Raw genomic sequence first — 14,360 nt, forward strand, 5'->3', positions numbered from 1 at the left:
TGACTTGCTGAGGCCTTGCCCAAGGTAATACAAAGTTAATGCCAAAGTCAAAGCTAGAATAGAATCCATGACCTCTGATATTTTTGATTCCACTATAATGGTATTTTTCTCAACCTGGTCTCCTTATCATGGGGAAGGGATATCTATGGATATATATTTCTAGAAGTCCTAGTTAAAAAAAAAAAAACTTTATAAAAAGCTTTAACAACTTTATTGAGGTATATTTTATATATCGTAAAAATTCATTTTAAGTGTACAATTAAATGAAATTTAGTAAATATACCAAGTTTTTTTAAAAGATTTTATTTATGCATGAGAGACACAGAGAGGTCAGCAGAGACATAGGCAGAAGGTGACACAGGCTCCCTGTGGGGAGCCCAATGCAGGACTCGATCCCAGGACCTCAGAATCACATCCTGAGCCAAAGGCAGATGCTCAACCACTGAGCCACCCAGGCATCCCAAATTTACCAAGTTTTGTAACCATCATCATAAATCAGCTTTAGAACATTTTCATCACCCAGTAAGATCTTCCATGCTGATTTACAATCAATCCCAGTTCCTACCCCAATCCCATGCAACCACAAATCTACTTTTCTGTCTTTACAGATTTGCTTTTCCTGGACATTTCATATAAATATAATCATGCAATATATGGTCTTGTCTCTTTCATTTTTGTTTTTCGTTTTTAAATTAAGTAGGCTCCATGCCCAATGTAGAGCTTGAACTCACAACCCTAAGGTCAAGAGCCAAACAAATGCCCTACTGGCTATGCCAGCCAGGTGTCCCACTGGCTTTTTAAATTTAAGATTATTGTTTTGAGGTTCATCCATGTTATAGTATGTAACGGTAGTAAATTCCTTTTTATTGATGAATAATCTAGGTCAGGCTATATATGAGTATACCATATTTTGGCTATCCATTTATGGTTGATGGACATTTAAATTATTTCCAATTTTTGATACAAAGTTTTTAATTCTACATTTTCAATTTTCCTTTCATTTTAATGATAAAAATGGAAACAATTATATCTTAGGTTATCTGGCTATCTGGATGATTTTGTAACCAAATACATGCAGGTTCACAGTTTGTATTTATGATTTCATAAACTCAAATATGGTGCCCAGTTTATTACTTTAGTTGTCCAAGATTCATGACACAAGGGCACAGGTAGACTTAACACATAGATGATTCATTTAAGTTAAGCGAAAACCAAATGAGATCCAGTAACAGTCAGGATTGTTTCACAGAAAAGTTCAGTAAGAGAAAAGCTGAGGGAAAATTTAATCAGATATATGGCACTGAACAAAGAATTTTTAAAAATTTAAAAAAGAAAAAAGATACATGGCACTGAATTGTACAGGGCACAGAACCTCAAAAACACATTACAGCAGTCATTTCCATTTTGAAGTATTAATGTGAATGCTAAGAATTTTGTAACTTGTTACTTGATTTGGTTGTAAGTAAGATCTATGCATCAAAAGTTTATAGCTAGTTTTGTACATATTTAAGTTACATTACAATAAAAATGATCTGAATGCTGAGAATCCTAAGAATTGTTTTTTTCCTTAAAAGAAGTCTGTGCTTTTATTCAAATGATAAGAAGGCATAGCTATATAAAATAACTGAACCAGGCTTTGAAAATGTTTCTAACCCTCATATTTTATAGATAAGGAAAAAAGAAGTGGCAGGACCTATACAAAATTATATAGCTAGTTAGTGATAGAGCTAAGCTCTGAAATACAGAATCTTCACTGCCATGGCTACAAAACATTTATCCCAAGTTGTATATTTTAATCGCATTGAGCCTTTTAGTCATCTTATAAATAAGATAGTCACTGAGTTTGAGACATGAAACATTCATTTTCTAAGCCACATTTTTCTAATGACTGAATATTATAATATTCAATAATAATATAATAATATAATAATCAATAATATTATTGATTATAATTCAAACCTTTAATTGAGGATCTAAGATCTGGTATTCACACAGCTGGTGTGGGGAGGAAGAAAAGATATTTTAGCTAAATTCAAGAGTCAAGAGGCAGAATGGTATAAATAATTGTAAAGTGGAAGACCAGGACTCAATTCTGCCCTAACTTCAGGTCTGCCACTAACTCTGTTTATAAACTCAGGCAAGTCACAATGGCTCTGGTTGTAATTCTCCATTCTTAAAGCAGAAATAAGGAAAGGCAGGACTTCTAACATTTCCCTTTAGCCCTTCTATTCAATGAATTATATGTGTTTAGATCTCATCTATTTAAACTCTTGTCCCTAATTAGAATCACACCTAACCTCTGCGTATGTTAATAATGTTGCCATAATCCATCCACACATCCACCTTATTGTTCACTATTTCCTAACATGTAACTTAAGTTCTATTCAAAACGATGTATCTAGTCACTCCTATGTACCTGTGGCATATGGTGGATGTTGCATTAATGTGTGAATGAATGTGTATATTCTTATTTTCTGCCATCCACTAGGACTTGTTTCTGGCTTCTTGATCTTATTTATAACATTTAATGATATTTTCTTGATTAGCATAAAGTAAATGCTCTTTGAGTATCTATTATTTCTAGCCTCTAATAATTCATTTACATAGAGTCGATACCACATAATTTAGACCTAGGTTGTTTCATATATATTTGTTTTATTCCTTCAAGTATACTGTCAAGTCCTCTGAAATCATGAGAGGGTTTCTCTTTTACTTCATTTATTCTTTTTAGTATAGCATTAGGTGTTCAAGATTTGACTGATTGTTAATTCCAAACAGATAATACACTGTCTTTTCAAAGGCCTTCAGGAAAGTATTCTACTCCAAATTTAAATGTCCACAGGAAACTCAACCCCCTGTTTTACTTTCAGAAGAGGTTCTAAGAAAAATGGTTACTATTCTTTGGATACTGCCCCTATATAAACCTAAAGACTATCATTCAAATACAACACTCTTCTTCCTTACAGTCTTTTCCCAGCTAAAAAATTAGTTTCTCACAATTAGCTCTTTAGACTGGATTCATTTTTTGGTACTGGAAAATTCTAGTATAATTAATTCTTTGAGTTTTGCACTGTGAAGGAGCGCAGGGTTCTAATCAAGATTTTACTGCTTATGAATGTCTTTGGGCAAGTCGTTGAGCACTTCTGGGCTTTAATTTCCCCATATATAAAATGGAAAGTAACATCTTTCCTGCCTTATAGAGATAGTATGAGGATTAAATGTTTTACTATCGGCAAAAAACTTCACGTTTTAAAGGTCTTTGCAAATGTAAGAAATTATTTCTCTATTGTTGCTAGAACACTAAAACCATTTTCCTTATGGTTATATTAAGAGCTCCATCGAACACTCATTAAAAAATATATATGTATAAGAAGGTTGAAAGGAGCTATGCTATTGTTAGCTATTTCTGGGTGATGGATTATAAATGATTGTTTTTTGCTTTATGTTTTTCTGCGTATTTTTCAATGGTAGCTACTATTCTTAGAATTTAAAAAGTTATTTTAAATAAAAGAAAGACACTATGTAACAGTTGAGTATTAAAAAATAACAGCCATCAAATCTGGAGGACTCTTTAAAAGAAAAAAACAAGCAAGTCTTTCTATAGTTAATAAAATTAAGTTTCTGAGTAGATTATTAAGGTAAATGGCAGAGACCATCAGCTAAGCTTTTCAAAGAAGAGGAAGGTTATCTAGAATATGTTTCCATTTTTCTAAAGAACTATTATCTTCCATCTTTTTTTTTATATATATATAATTCTGTGAAGTGTTTCTACTAGATACCAGCTTCAACAGTCCTCAAAGAGTATCAAGAGGTGAGAGACTCACAACATGGAAAACCTCAGACAGGAAGCTTAACGTTAGTATTGCATAAAAGATACCACAAACTCCTGACCTGGTTCTTGCCCTCTACCTCTCCCCACTCCCCATGAGGAGCCAGCATTAATCTGATGGATCTTATGATGTTCAGAATGCATTCACAAATCAGGTTCCAGCTCAGCTTGCATATTATTTATTGAGAATTCTGATCAGTAGCCTTTTGGTTCCAGGACTGTCCCAACCCCATTATCATTTTCCCTTTAATACGTTCTCATCATTCCCAGCCCTTACCTCCCAGTTAATGTCTCCGAGGGATGAAATAAGATGACCATATACTTTATTATCTAACCTGGGACACTTTTGAAAGTGAAAGAGGGCAATACTATAAACGACACTCAAAGAACAGGCATAAACTGAGACCGTCACAGGCAACCAGGAATACAATCACTTTAAAATTCAGCAGAGTGGAGGGCACAGCATGCGGCTCTTGATTTTGAGGTCATGAATTCAAGCCTCATATTGGGCATGGAGCCTACTTTTAAAAAAACTCAGCAAAGTGAGGGATGTAAGAGAGGAAAAGAAGCTTCCTATCTTTTGGTCCTGTCCCTGAAACTAGGTCAAGGCTGCCACTGTTTATTGCACATTGCCTTCCACTTCTTTTTATTTTTTTATTTTTTTATTTTTTATTGGTGTTCAATTTACTAACATACAGAATAACCCCCAGTGCCCGTCACCCATTCACTCCCACCCCTCGCCCTCCTCCCCTTCCAACACCCCTAGTTCATTTCCCAGAGTTAGCAGTCTTTACGTTCTGTCTCCCTCCACTTCTAATGGTTGTTTGCTACTGAATGTAGGAATCCTATGAACACTTTCATTGGAAATTTAAAATTAAATATGGTGAAGCAAATTTTCTTTGTTTTTCTTTTCTTCTTTTCTTCTTAATGTGAAAGGTTCACACAGGGCAGTTGTTTTGGAAAGGAGGGTGTGAATTGCAAAGGTTTTGCCCTAGGCTGTCTTGCATTAAGAATTGTTGCATCTGGCCACTTTTCAAGCAACCAGATGTGAAGTAAGTAATGCCCATTTGGATTACAAATCTCATTTTAATATCTTTCAACATAAATAACAATAATAGTCAGTATATTTATTTCAAGGCTTCCAAGAGGTAAGAGACATTAACCACACAAGAATTACACTCCAGAAATAGCAGAGAAAAGAATGACTCTATTACAAATATTTTTAAATGATCAAAAAGCTTATTTCAATGATGGCAGTAAGATAAACTTTGATGACTAACCAAAGCCAAATTTAAATTTATATACCAAATTTATAAAGTTCTTTTAAAGTTTTTAAAAAAGATTTTATTATTTGAGAGAGAGAGAGAGAGAGAGAGAGAGAGAGCATGAGGCAGAGAGAGAACCAGACTCTCCGCTGAGTAGGAAGCATGACATGTGGCTTGGTCCCAGGACCCTGAGATCATAACCTGAGCTGCAAGCAGATGCTTAACCAACTGAACCACCCAGGTGCCCCCCCAAAGCATGAAGTTAACCAAAGCATTAGAAGTAATAAGGACTGAAAAACGCAATTCAGTAAATTCTTAACATCTGGGAAGTCTTAATCATAAGCCTTAGCTATTGAAATGATTGTATTTTGAGGTTGTTACTAAGTCTGCCATAGTCCCATACAGATGACCTAAAGCAACACTGGTTTTGAAGGTACCAGTCCTAATATATTCTTTGGACAGTATACCAAACACTAATAGAGACTAAAAAGCATCTCAACATTCCTAACAACAAACCCTTTATGTCAATCTAAAACTACAAGGGAATGGATTTAGCTACCTTGAAAGAAAATTAACAATAATTTCTATTATTCTCGGTTTTGTAGTATGATGGGCCCATTAATTGGATGGACCTGTGATCCATTAGATTAGGCTAATCTGGTACAGTTTATACTATTCATGTCCATAAACATAAATGAGACTAAGGCTTGGGAATATGCAAAATAAAGCAGAAAATTAGAAATAAACTTAAAACAGATAAGTTAAACTGCAAAGACTATATAGTAGGATAATAAATATAAAAAAATAGATCTCTCTGTGTAAAAAAAATAAATAAAATAAAAAAATAGATCAAGTGAACAGGTGAAGTAAATGTTGAGACACAAAGTATCTATTGGAAGAATTCAGGATAGGGCTATTTATACCACAAAGTATAAAATGATCAGTAACTCTTGTATAGTCTAAAATTTTTAAATGTACAAAGCATTTTTATGCATTTATTTAGTCTCAAGAGGTAGGAATTATTGAAAACTGAGGCTCATGGAAGCTAAGTGATGACCAAGATCATTTGACCAGAAAGAAAACTCTGAACTCAAAAATTTAACACAACAAACATTTGCTGAATGAAACCAATAAAAAAAAAAACCTCTGCTATTTATAAGACACTGTGGGAATATAGAGAAAGGTAAACCTGCCCTTAAGGAATTTATATCCTGGCGAAACAAGATGCAAAGAGGTGAAAAGTTAAGTAATAATGATTCATGATTTGAATAAGATTCTAGCCAATGATAGAAGAGATGTCACAAGGTAGCATCTGGTTAATTGCCAAATAATTGAAAAATGACTAAGTTTCACAGGAACTCCTGAAGAGCATATCAAAATGGGATGGTTCCAGCAGCCCCGGTGGCTCAGTGGTTTAGCGCAGCCTTGGGCCCAGGGCGTGATCCTGGAGACCCGGGATCGGGTCCCACATCGGGCTCCCTGCATGGAGCCTGTTTCTCCCTCTGCCTGTGTCTCTGCCTCTTTCTCTCTGTGTTATTCTCATGAATAAATAAATAAGTCTTTTTTTTTTTTTTTAAAATGGGATGGTTCATAGAAAAGGCTCCATGGAAGAAATGGGATTTCAGTGAAGACATACAGTGAGCAAGGTATAGACACTAGAAGAGTGTGACCTCCTTCGAGACAGAGACCATATATCTATGTCACTTTCATATTTATGTCACAGAACCTCAATAACTTACTACATGATTAAAGACCATTGTCTGGCTGACTGATGAACTGATTAACAACTGGATGAACAAACACATAGTGAGAAGTATGGGGCATTCTAGACAAGGGGAAGGGGCAAAAGAATGCCTGGGGGATGAATGCCAAAAAATTACTGTGCTTATCCTAGGTTAGTGGAGTTATAGGAAGAACAGAATAGTAGCTAGGATGTAGGTCTCCTGACTTCCAGTGAGAAACAGAGGTGTGAATGGAAAGAATATTGGTTTTAATATTAGACAAACTTAAGTTAGAATTCCAGTGCCACCCCATATCTGGGCTGTAACTTTGGGCAAGCTATAGAACCACTTCAAGACTCAGAAATAATATATGTAAGGCACTTAGGAGTATTTAGCACAGAATTAAGTATAAATGTTAGTTTCCTTCTCCCCAGACCCCATTTTAAAGGGTATTTTACTTTATTAAGAGATTCACTCTAGTATTACTAGCATTGGTAATATCCCCTGGGCAGCTGCCTCATGACTTAATTTACTCAAACCTAATTTAGATGTAACTTTTCAGATGGATCTTTACTACACACATATATTTATCTGTCATGTCAGTAAAAATGATTTGATATAGCTGTATTATATATGAGGACAGTGATCAAAGAGTACACATTTTGATGAAATTAATACTGCTGAGGAATATACTGATATACCTGGTTTTACTGAGTTAGAATTATAGAAAATTCAGATGATAAATAAAAACAATTACAATATAACTTTCATTAGCTGTCAAGTACCTTTAAATGTACTGAAAGTTGTTCCTATACCTTTAGAAAAAATGGATAAATGCTAAGGGGGGCAAAAAAGGCAGTTAAAAAGTGATTTGTTTTTCAAAGTAGCTTCCAGAGCATTTCCTGAGATAATCTTCAGAAAAAATGTCATTTGCTATTCAAAATGAAACTAAGACATTAAAAGGTCTCAAATCATCAATTCAGTTATCTAAAATGAATTTAAATTTTATTTCACCCTACAGTATCTACCAAGATGGAAAAATGGCTTATTGTGTTTAAGAAAGATTTTTTAATTTTTTAAAAAGGATTTTTTTATTTGTCAAAGAGAGAGAGAGAGCACAAGCAGGGGGAGTGGCAGGCAGAGGAAGAGGGAGAAGCAGGTTCCCCATGGAGCAGGGAGCCCAATGCGGGGGCAATCCCAGGATGCTGGGATCATGACCCGAGCTGAAGGTGCCAAACCAACTGAGCCACCCAGGTGCCCCAAGAAAGATTTCATGCAACCAGAAATGAAAAGAGTTTTTTAGTTGGCTGAGTTAGCCAGAAATTCAATTTCACCAAGAACAACATATACATTGTACATCTCAGTTTATCAATGTTTCACATGACTAGATTTTGGCAAAAGGACTGGAAAAATCTTTAATTTGACAATCAGTAGCATAAAACTATCTATCTCTGTATGTAAGGTAGGCAAACATTTTATGGAACTAATCATTTGACTTCTCCATCAGACAGCAGACCCCTGAATCCTGGCATTTCTTCCCCTGCTGTCTTCTTCCTGGCTCCTGAGATACCAGTTATCCTATCACTTGGGTTGCTCCTTCCTCAAGGCTCTGGTTTAGGCTCTTTCACTCTTCTAGTTTCATTTGCTCTCCCTAGGCAATCCTATTATAGAAGGTTTCAAATATCATGGATATATTGAAACCAAATCTGTATCTCTGCCCTAGGCGCCTCTTCTGTGCCACAGCTTTGTATATGGACATCTATTTGGGATGTTCACTGAAACAGCTTAGAGGAACTCAACTGCTAATGGTCAAGAACTGTATTCATCATCTATTCCCCCAAACTTATCTCCTTCAGTGAACCCTACCTTTAGTAAACAGTTCCAACAATCTCCCAACTGATCATGCTCCTCACAAAGGGAGTCATAATTGACTGCTACATACCCACATTCAATCAATCACCACGTCCTTTCGATTCTACTCGTTAAATACATTTAGCCAATTCTCTCAGCCTTCTCTTTCAACCCTAAACCAAGCTCCTCTCATCTCTTACAGATATCTTTCCTGTTGCTTCCTACATGGTCTCCCTACATCTCTATCTGCCTTTATCTCCTCTCCAACCAATTCTGCACCTGCAGCCAGAGTGCCTTTTAAAGATGTCACTCAGATTACATCACTTCCTTTTTGAAACTCTGTATCAACTTCTAATTGTCTTAAATCTATACTGGAATAATCTGGTCCCTGTTTACCTCTGAAGCGTCTTTTTACTCCTTTCCCACCTCAGAGCCCCGACACAACACTACTCTCTTCTCAGGGCTCCCTTCAGCTAATTCCTGTTCTCTCTTTGATTGTCAGCATAAAAATCTCTTGCCCACTCAGACTAGGTTAAACCACCCTGCTATCATTCGATACAATTACCCTTTTCCTCCTTCACACATTTGTCATTTTAGTTATTACTTGTTCATCTGCTTTCGAACTATATTTTAAACTTAGTAACGACAGGATCCCTGCTGTACCCCTATACTGGCACAAAGAATATGGAATAAAGCCTTACAAGACTTGGGTTTTAGTTCTGGTTGATTTTATTAACTTGCTGTGTTTTTCTAGCGAGCCTCTTAACTTCTCTAGGACTTTTTTGTAAAAGGAAAGGCGTTGATTTTGATGGGAGTTTCTTAAGCTTCACTAATAATATATGGGTCCCTTTTAAAGGAAGAAAAAAAATCGTAAGACACCTGCCAAGGTTGTGTCCTTATTAGATTCCCCAGAAGTCCTGTAGCCCCCAGGTGAGAACAGTGATACAAGAAATCATTAAAATGTCCTTGAATTGTGAAATTTGGGGTTTATGATGACCTTTTAGATTCTTAATATAAAAACATAGTATTTTTTGAATCCTAAAACTCTCAGATCCCAAGAATATATTTGTGGATTTCAAGAATCTGTGTATCCCAGTTTGAGACAGAGATGGTTTCCTCCAGGTCTAAAATTTCATCATGCTAGGAAAATGAAAATGGAGGAGGGTCTAGGTGGCTCAGTTGGTTAGGTGTTTGCCTTTGGCTCAGGTCATGATCCCAGGGTCCTAGGATCAAGCCCTACATCAGGCTCCCTGCTCAGCGGAGGCTCCTTCTGCCCCACTCGTGGTCTCTCTCTCTTAAATAAATAAATAAAATAAATAAAATTGAAAATGGATGTTTATTTTCCAGAGAACAACGTAATGAATCATACCCTACACATGGGCTTCCCCTACCAACTCTTCCACATGGGCTCATTAAACTGAGATTTGGGAAAGAATGCAAGGAATTTCACAGCATCAAGGCATCCAAAAAAAAAAAAAATCTATCATTTGAAGAGACATTCTTAGGTACTGATTTTGGTAACAGGATGCAAAGCATTTGACTTTAAGCCAATGTATGTGGCAATGAAAGGCAGATAGAAAGCATTTCCTGGGCTCAAATTATATTATCTTTTTGATTATATAGAGAAGTACGTTGAGAACATGAATTAAAAAGTGAGAGAAGGCAATAAAATAAAAGGCAAAGGCAAACAGCCCAATTTAAAAACGGGCAAAGGGCATGAATACATATTTAACCAAGGACATATTCCATGTTCAATAAGCACATGAACAGATATTCAACATCATTAGTTATTAGGGAAATGCAAATCAAAACCACAATGAAGGGGATCCCTAGGTGGCTCAGTGGTTTAGCTCCTGCCTTCGGCGCAGGGCATGATCCTGGAGTCCAGGGATTGAGTACTACTTCAGGCTCCCTGCATGGAGCCTGCTTCTCCCCTCTGCCATGTCTCTGCCTCTCTCTCTGCATTGCTCATGAATAAATAAAATCTTAAAAAAAAAAACCACAATGACATAACAGTCTACCCCTATGAGGATGGCTATAATAAAAAATATGGAAAACAAGAAGAGTTCAGGAAGATGTGAGAACTGGGACCCTTGCACACTGCTGGTGGGAATGTAAAATAGTATAGTAGCTATGGAAAACAGTTTGGCGGTTCCCCAAAAAGTGAAACACAGAATTATCATATGATCCAGGAATTCTACTCCTGGGTATCTATCTAAAAGAACTGAAAACAGGGATCCAAACAGATACTTGAACACTTAAAGGTTCACTGCAGCATTATTCATATAAGTCAAAAAGGTGAAATCAACTCAAGTGTCTGGCAGCAAATGAATGGATAAGCAAAATGTGGTATATAGGTAATATGGGAATATTATTCAGCCAAAAAAGAAATGGGAAGCATGCTATAGCATGGATGAACTTTGAAAACATTGTGCTAAGTGAAATAAACCATACACCAAAGGACAAATATTGTATGATCCCACTTATATGAAATAACTGGAATAGGTAAATTCATAGAGACAGAATATAGAATAGAAATAACACTGACCTGGGTGAGTGGGTGGATGGGTGATGGGGAGTTATTGTTTAATGGGCGCAGAGTTTCTGTTTGGGACGATGAGAAGCTTTGGATATGGACAGAGCAGATGTTTGCACAATGTTTTGCATGCAATTAATGTCACTGAACTGTATACTTAAAATGGTTGAAATGGGGCCAATAGACACATGACAAGATGCTCAACATCACTAATCATCAGAGAAATGTAAACCAAAACCACAGTGAGATCATCTTTCACCTGTCAGAATGGTTAAAATAAAAAACATAAGAAATAACAAGTAGTGTTGTGGATGTAGAGAAAAAGGAACCCTCGTGCATTGTTGGTGGGAATATAAACTGGTATAGCCACCATGGTCAACAATATGGAGGTTCCTAAATTTTTTTTTTAAATACCATATGACATAATAATCCCACTACTGAGTATTTACCCAAAGAAAACGAAAATATGAGCTCAAAAAGATATATATGCACCCTTAGGTGTATCGGAGCACTACTTACAATAGCCAAGATATGGGAGCAACTAAATGAATGGATAAAGACATGTGATACACACACACACTCACACACACACAATACTGCACAGCCATTTATGATGAGATCTTGCCATTTCCAACAACATGGATGGACCTACTATTTTGTTAAGTGAAATACGTCAGACTAAGAAAGACAAATACCTCATGATTTCACTCATGTGGAATCTAATAAACAAAACAAAATAATAATCAAACAAAAATAGAATGAGATCTATAAATTCAGAGAACAGAGGGAAGGGGGATGGGAGGAGGGGCAAAACGGATGAAGAGGAATGGGAGATACAAGCTTCCAGTCATGAAAATAAAAGGTAGAGCATAGGGTGTATAGTCAATGACATCATAATAGTGTTGGATGATGACAGATGGTAGCTACACTTGTGGTCAACATAGTACAACATATAGAGATGCTGAATCACTATGTTGTACACCTAAAACTAATGGAACACTGTGTGCCCACTATTTTTAAATACAAATTTTTTAAAAAGAAAAGACAAAGTTACGCCTGGGTGGCTCAGTGGCTGAGCATCTGCCTTCGGCTCAGGTCGTTATCCCAGGGTCTTGGGATCATGTCCAGCATCAGGATCCCCGCAGGGAGCCTGCTTCTCCCTCTGCCTGTGTCTCTGCCTCTCTCTCTCTCTCTCTCTCTCTGTCTCTCATTAATAAATAAAATCTTTAAAAAATAAGAAAAGAAAAAGAAAATGGTTAAAATGGCAAATTTTATGTTAAATATAAAATAAAAAATAAAAACCACAATAAAAAACAGTGGGAGAAGAGCTTGTTATTTATTGGTTGAACTAAAGGTTAATGATCTTTTTTTTATTGGAGTTCAATTTGCCAACATATAGCATATAAAGGTTAATGATCTAACAGAGATATAGAATATACAATACATTGTTTTAATAGAAAAACTTGTTGTAAAATCAAGTATCTCAAGAATTAGCAGTACTGAAGTAGCTGGGTGACTCAGTTGTTCAAGTGGTTGCCTTTGCTTTGGGTCCTGATCCCAGGGTCCTGGGATGGAACCCCACGTCAGGCTCCCTGCTCAGCGAGGAGCCTGCTTCTCCCTCTCCCTATGCATCTCCCCGCAGCTTGTGCTCTTTCTTTCTCTCAAATAAATAAAATCTTGAAAAAGAAAGAATTAGCAGTAGTAAGTGTATGAAAAATCACCTACTCATATTTAGAATTATGGAGGTCCCTATAACTGGTTTACACCTATCAAATAGTACAAATCCTATTTCTATGGCTCAGGTTAATTAATAATCATCCTTAGTGATGAACATTAGAGGCCTCAAGGGTAACTGAAGAACTGTTGAACTACAAATCTAAATATACTGATCTCTTATTACTTTTTGTATCCCCTTCTTTTAGAGGTGATAAATGGTTAAATGACTATTAGAATCAAGGAGAGAAAAGTTAAATCACAATTGTTGTATACAATAGATACCCAGAGCAGAACCCAATGTTATTTCTTCCAATGTTTACCTTACAGTACACATGCTTTGCAAAGGAAAACAGAACTCCAGTGCCCTGCAGATACAAAAGAATTATTTTTATTTGTTTGCTTTGTTTTTCAACCTGACAAGTGAATGATTCTAATAGAAGTGCTCTTCTTGGTTGAAAAACCATGGTATTTTAGCACCTCTTCTGTGACGTGACTATGTTTCAAAGGACTTTCCTAAATGTATCAACTGTACTATGGAACAATGATCATTCTTACTACCTCTTCAGAATTTGAGTCTGAGGATTTTCTCAACAGTGCCAAAAGGCATTCGTGCCAGCTGTCATCTTACATTTTCTGCTACGGTCTTCATGCTCTTTTGATTTGGACACTTCACTCTCTTTGAAAAATCTTGCCAAGTAAGTCAAAAGAGACAGCATCCTTCATTTTACTCAAGCTGCCTGGAATTAAACCCCTGAATGAGAAAGGTAACATCTATTCATAATAAATATTCTGTTCTTCAGGCTTCTTTTTTCTGGACTTCTTAACAGAATGTTCAGAGGCCAGGCTCTCAAATTATCTAAATATAAACAAAATGCTTGTTTCCTGACTGAGACCTCATCTGCCAAGATTCCACTCAGACAGCTGATTTATAGGTGGCTCTAACTCTAAGTACAGAAGACTGTAACAGAAATGGTGACACTGCCCATGGTCAGAGAAACAGAACGGCTAAAATAAAATCCACAGCACTCCAAAGAGGAAGCAGCAAATTCGGGTAAAACATCCAATTTCCTTCTTTCTTTCGTTTCGTTTTTTTTTTTTTTTTTTTTTTAACCACTCAATATTCTTCACTCTACTTTTATATTCTAAATTATAAGATAATCTTTTGACATAACTTATATGTGTGTCATGATACACTAGTTACTCTTAAAATAATACTGTGTATTTTAAAAAAAACTTAAAATCGAACAAGTTTTTTAAAAGATTTTATTTGAGAGGGAGAGAGCACAAGCAAGGCAGAGGGGCAGCTTCCCACCAAGTAGGGAGCCCAATGTGGGGCTTGTTCCAGGCCCCTGGGGTCATGACCTGAGCCAAAGGCTGACACTTAACTGACTGAGCCACCCAGGTGACCCTGAACAAACTATTAAGGAATAAATTTTTAAAAT

General features: G+C 36.2%; 1 protein-coding gene across 6 annotated transcripts in view; it reads right to left on the reverse strand.

The window, feature by feature from the left end:
- Positions 1 to 14,360, reverse strand: part of PPARG (peroxisome proliferator activated receptor gamma) — a 131,899-nt gene that overhangs the window by 84,422 nt on the left and 33,117 nt on the right. Inside the window, exon 3 of one of the 6 annotated variants that reach the window (XM_035702657.2) lies at positions 13,239 to 13,283. The exons of the other annotated variants lie outside the window; for them this stretch is intronic. The gene's annotated coding sequence lies outside the window, so the exon portion shown is untranslated. The remainder of the gene's footprint in view (positions 1 to 13,238; positions 13,284 to 14,360) is intronic. 6 annotated transcript variants of the gene reach the window in all.

This window comes from Canis lupus, chromosome 20 (assembly GCF_003254725.2).
Source record: "Canis lupus dingo isolate Sandy chromosome 20, ASM325472v2, whole genome shotgun sequence".
NCBI classification, from domain to species: Eukaryota; Metazoa; Chordata; class Mammalia; order Carnivora; family Canidae; genus Canis; species Canis lupus.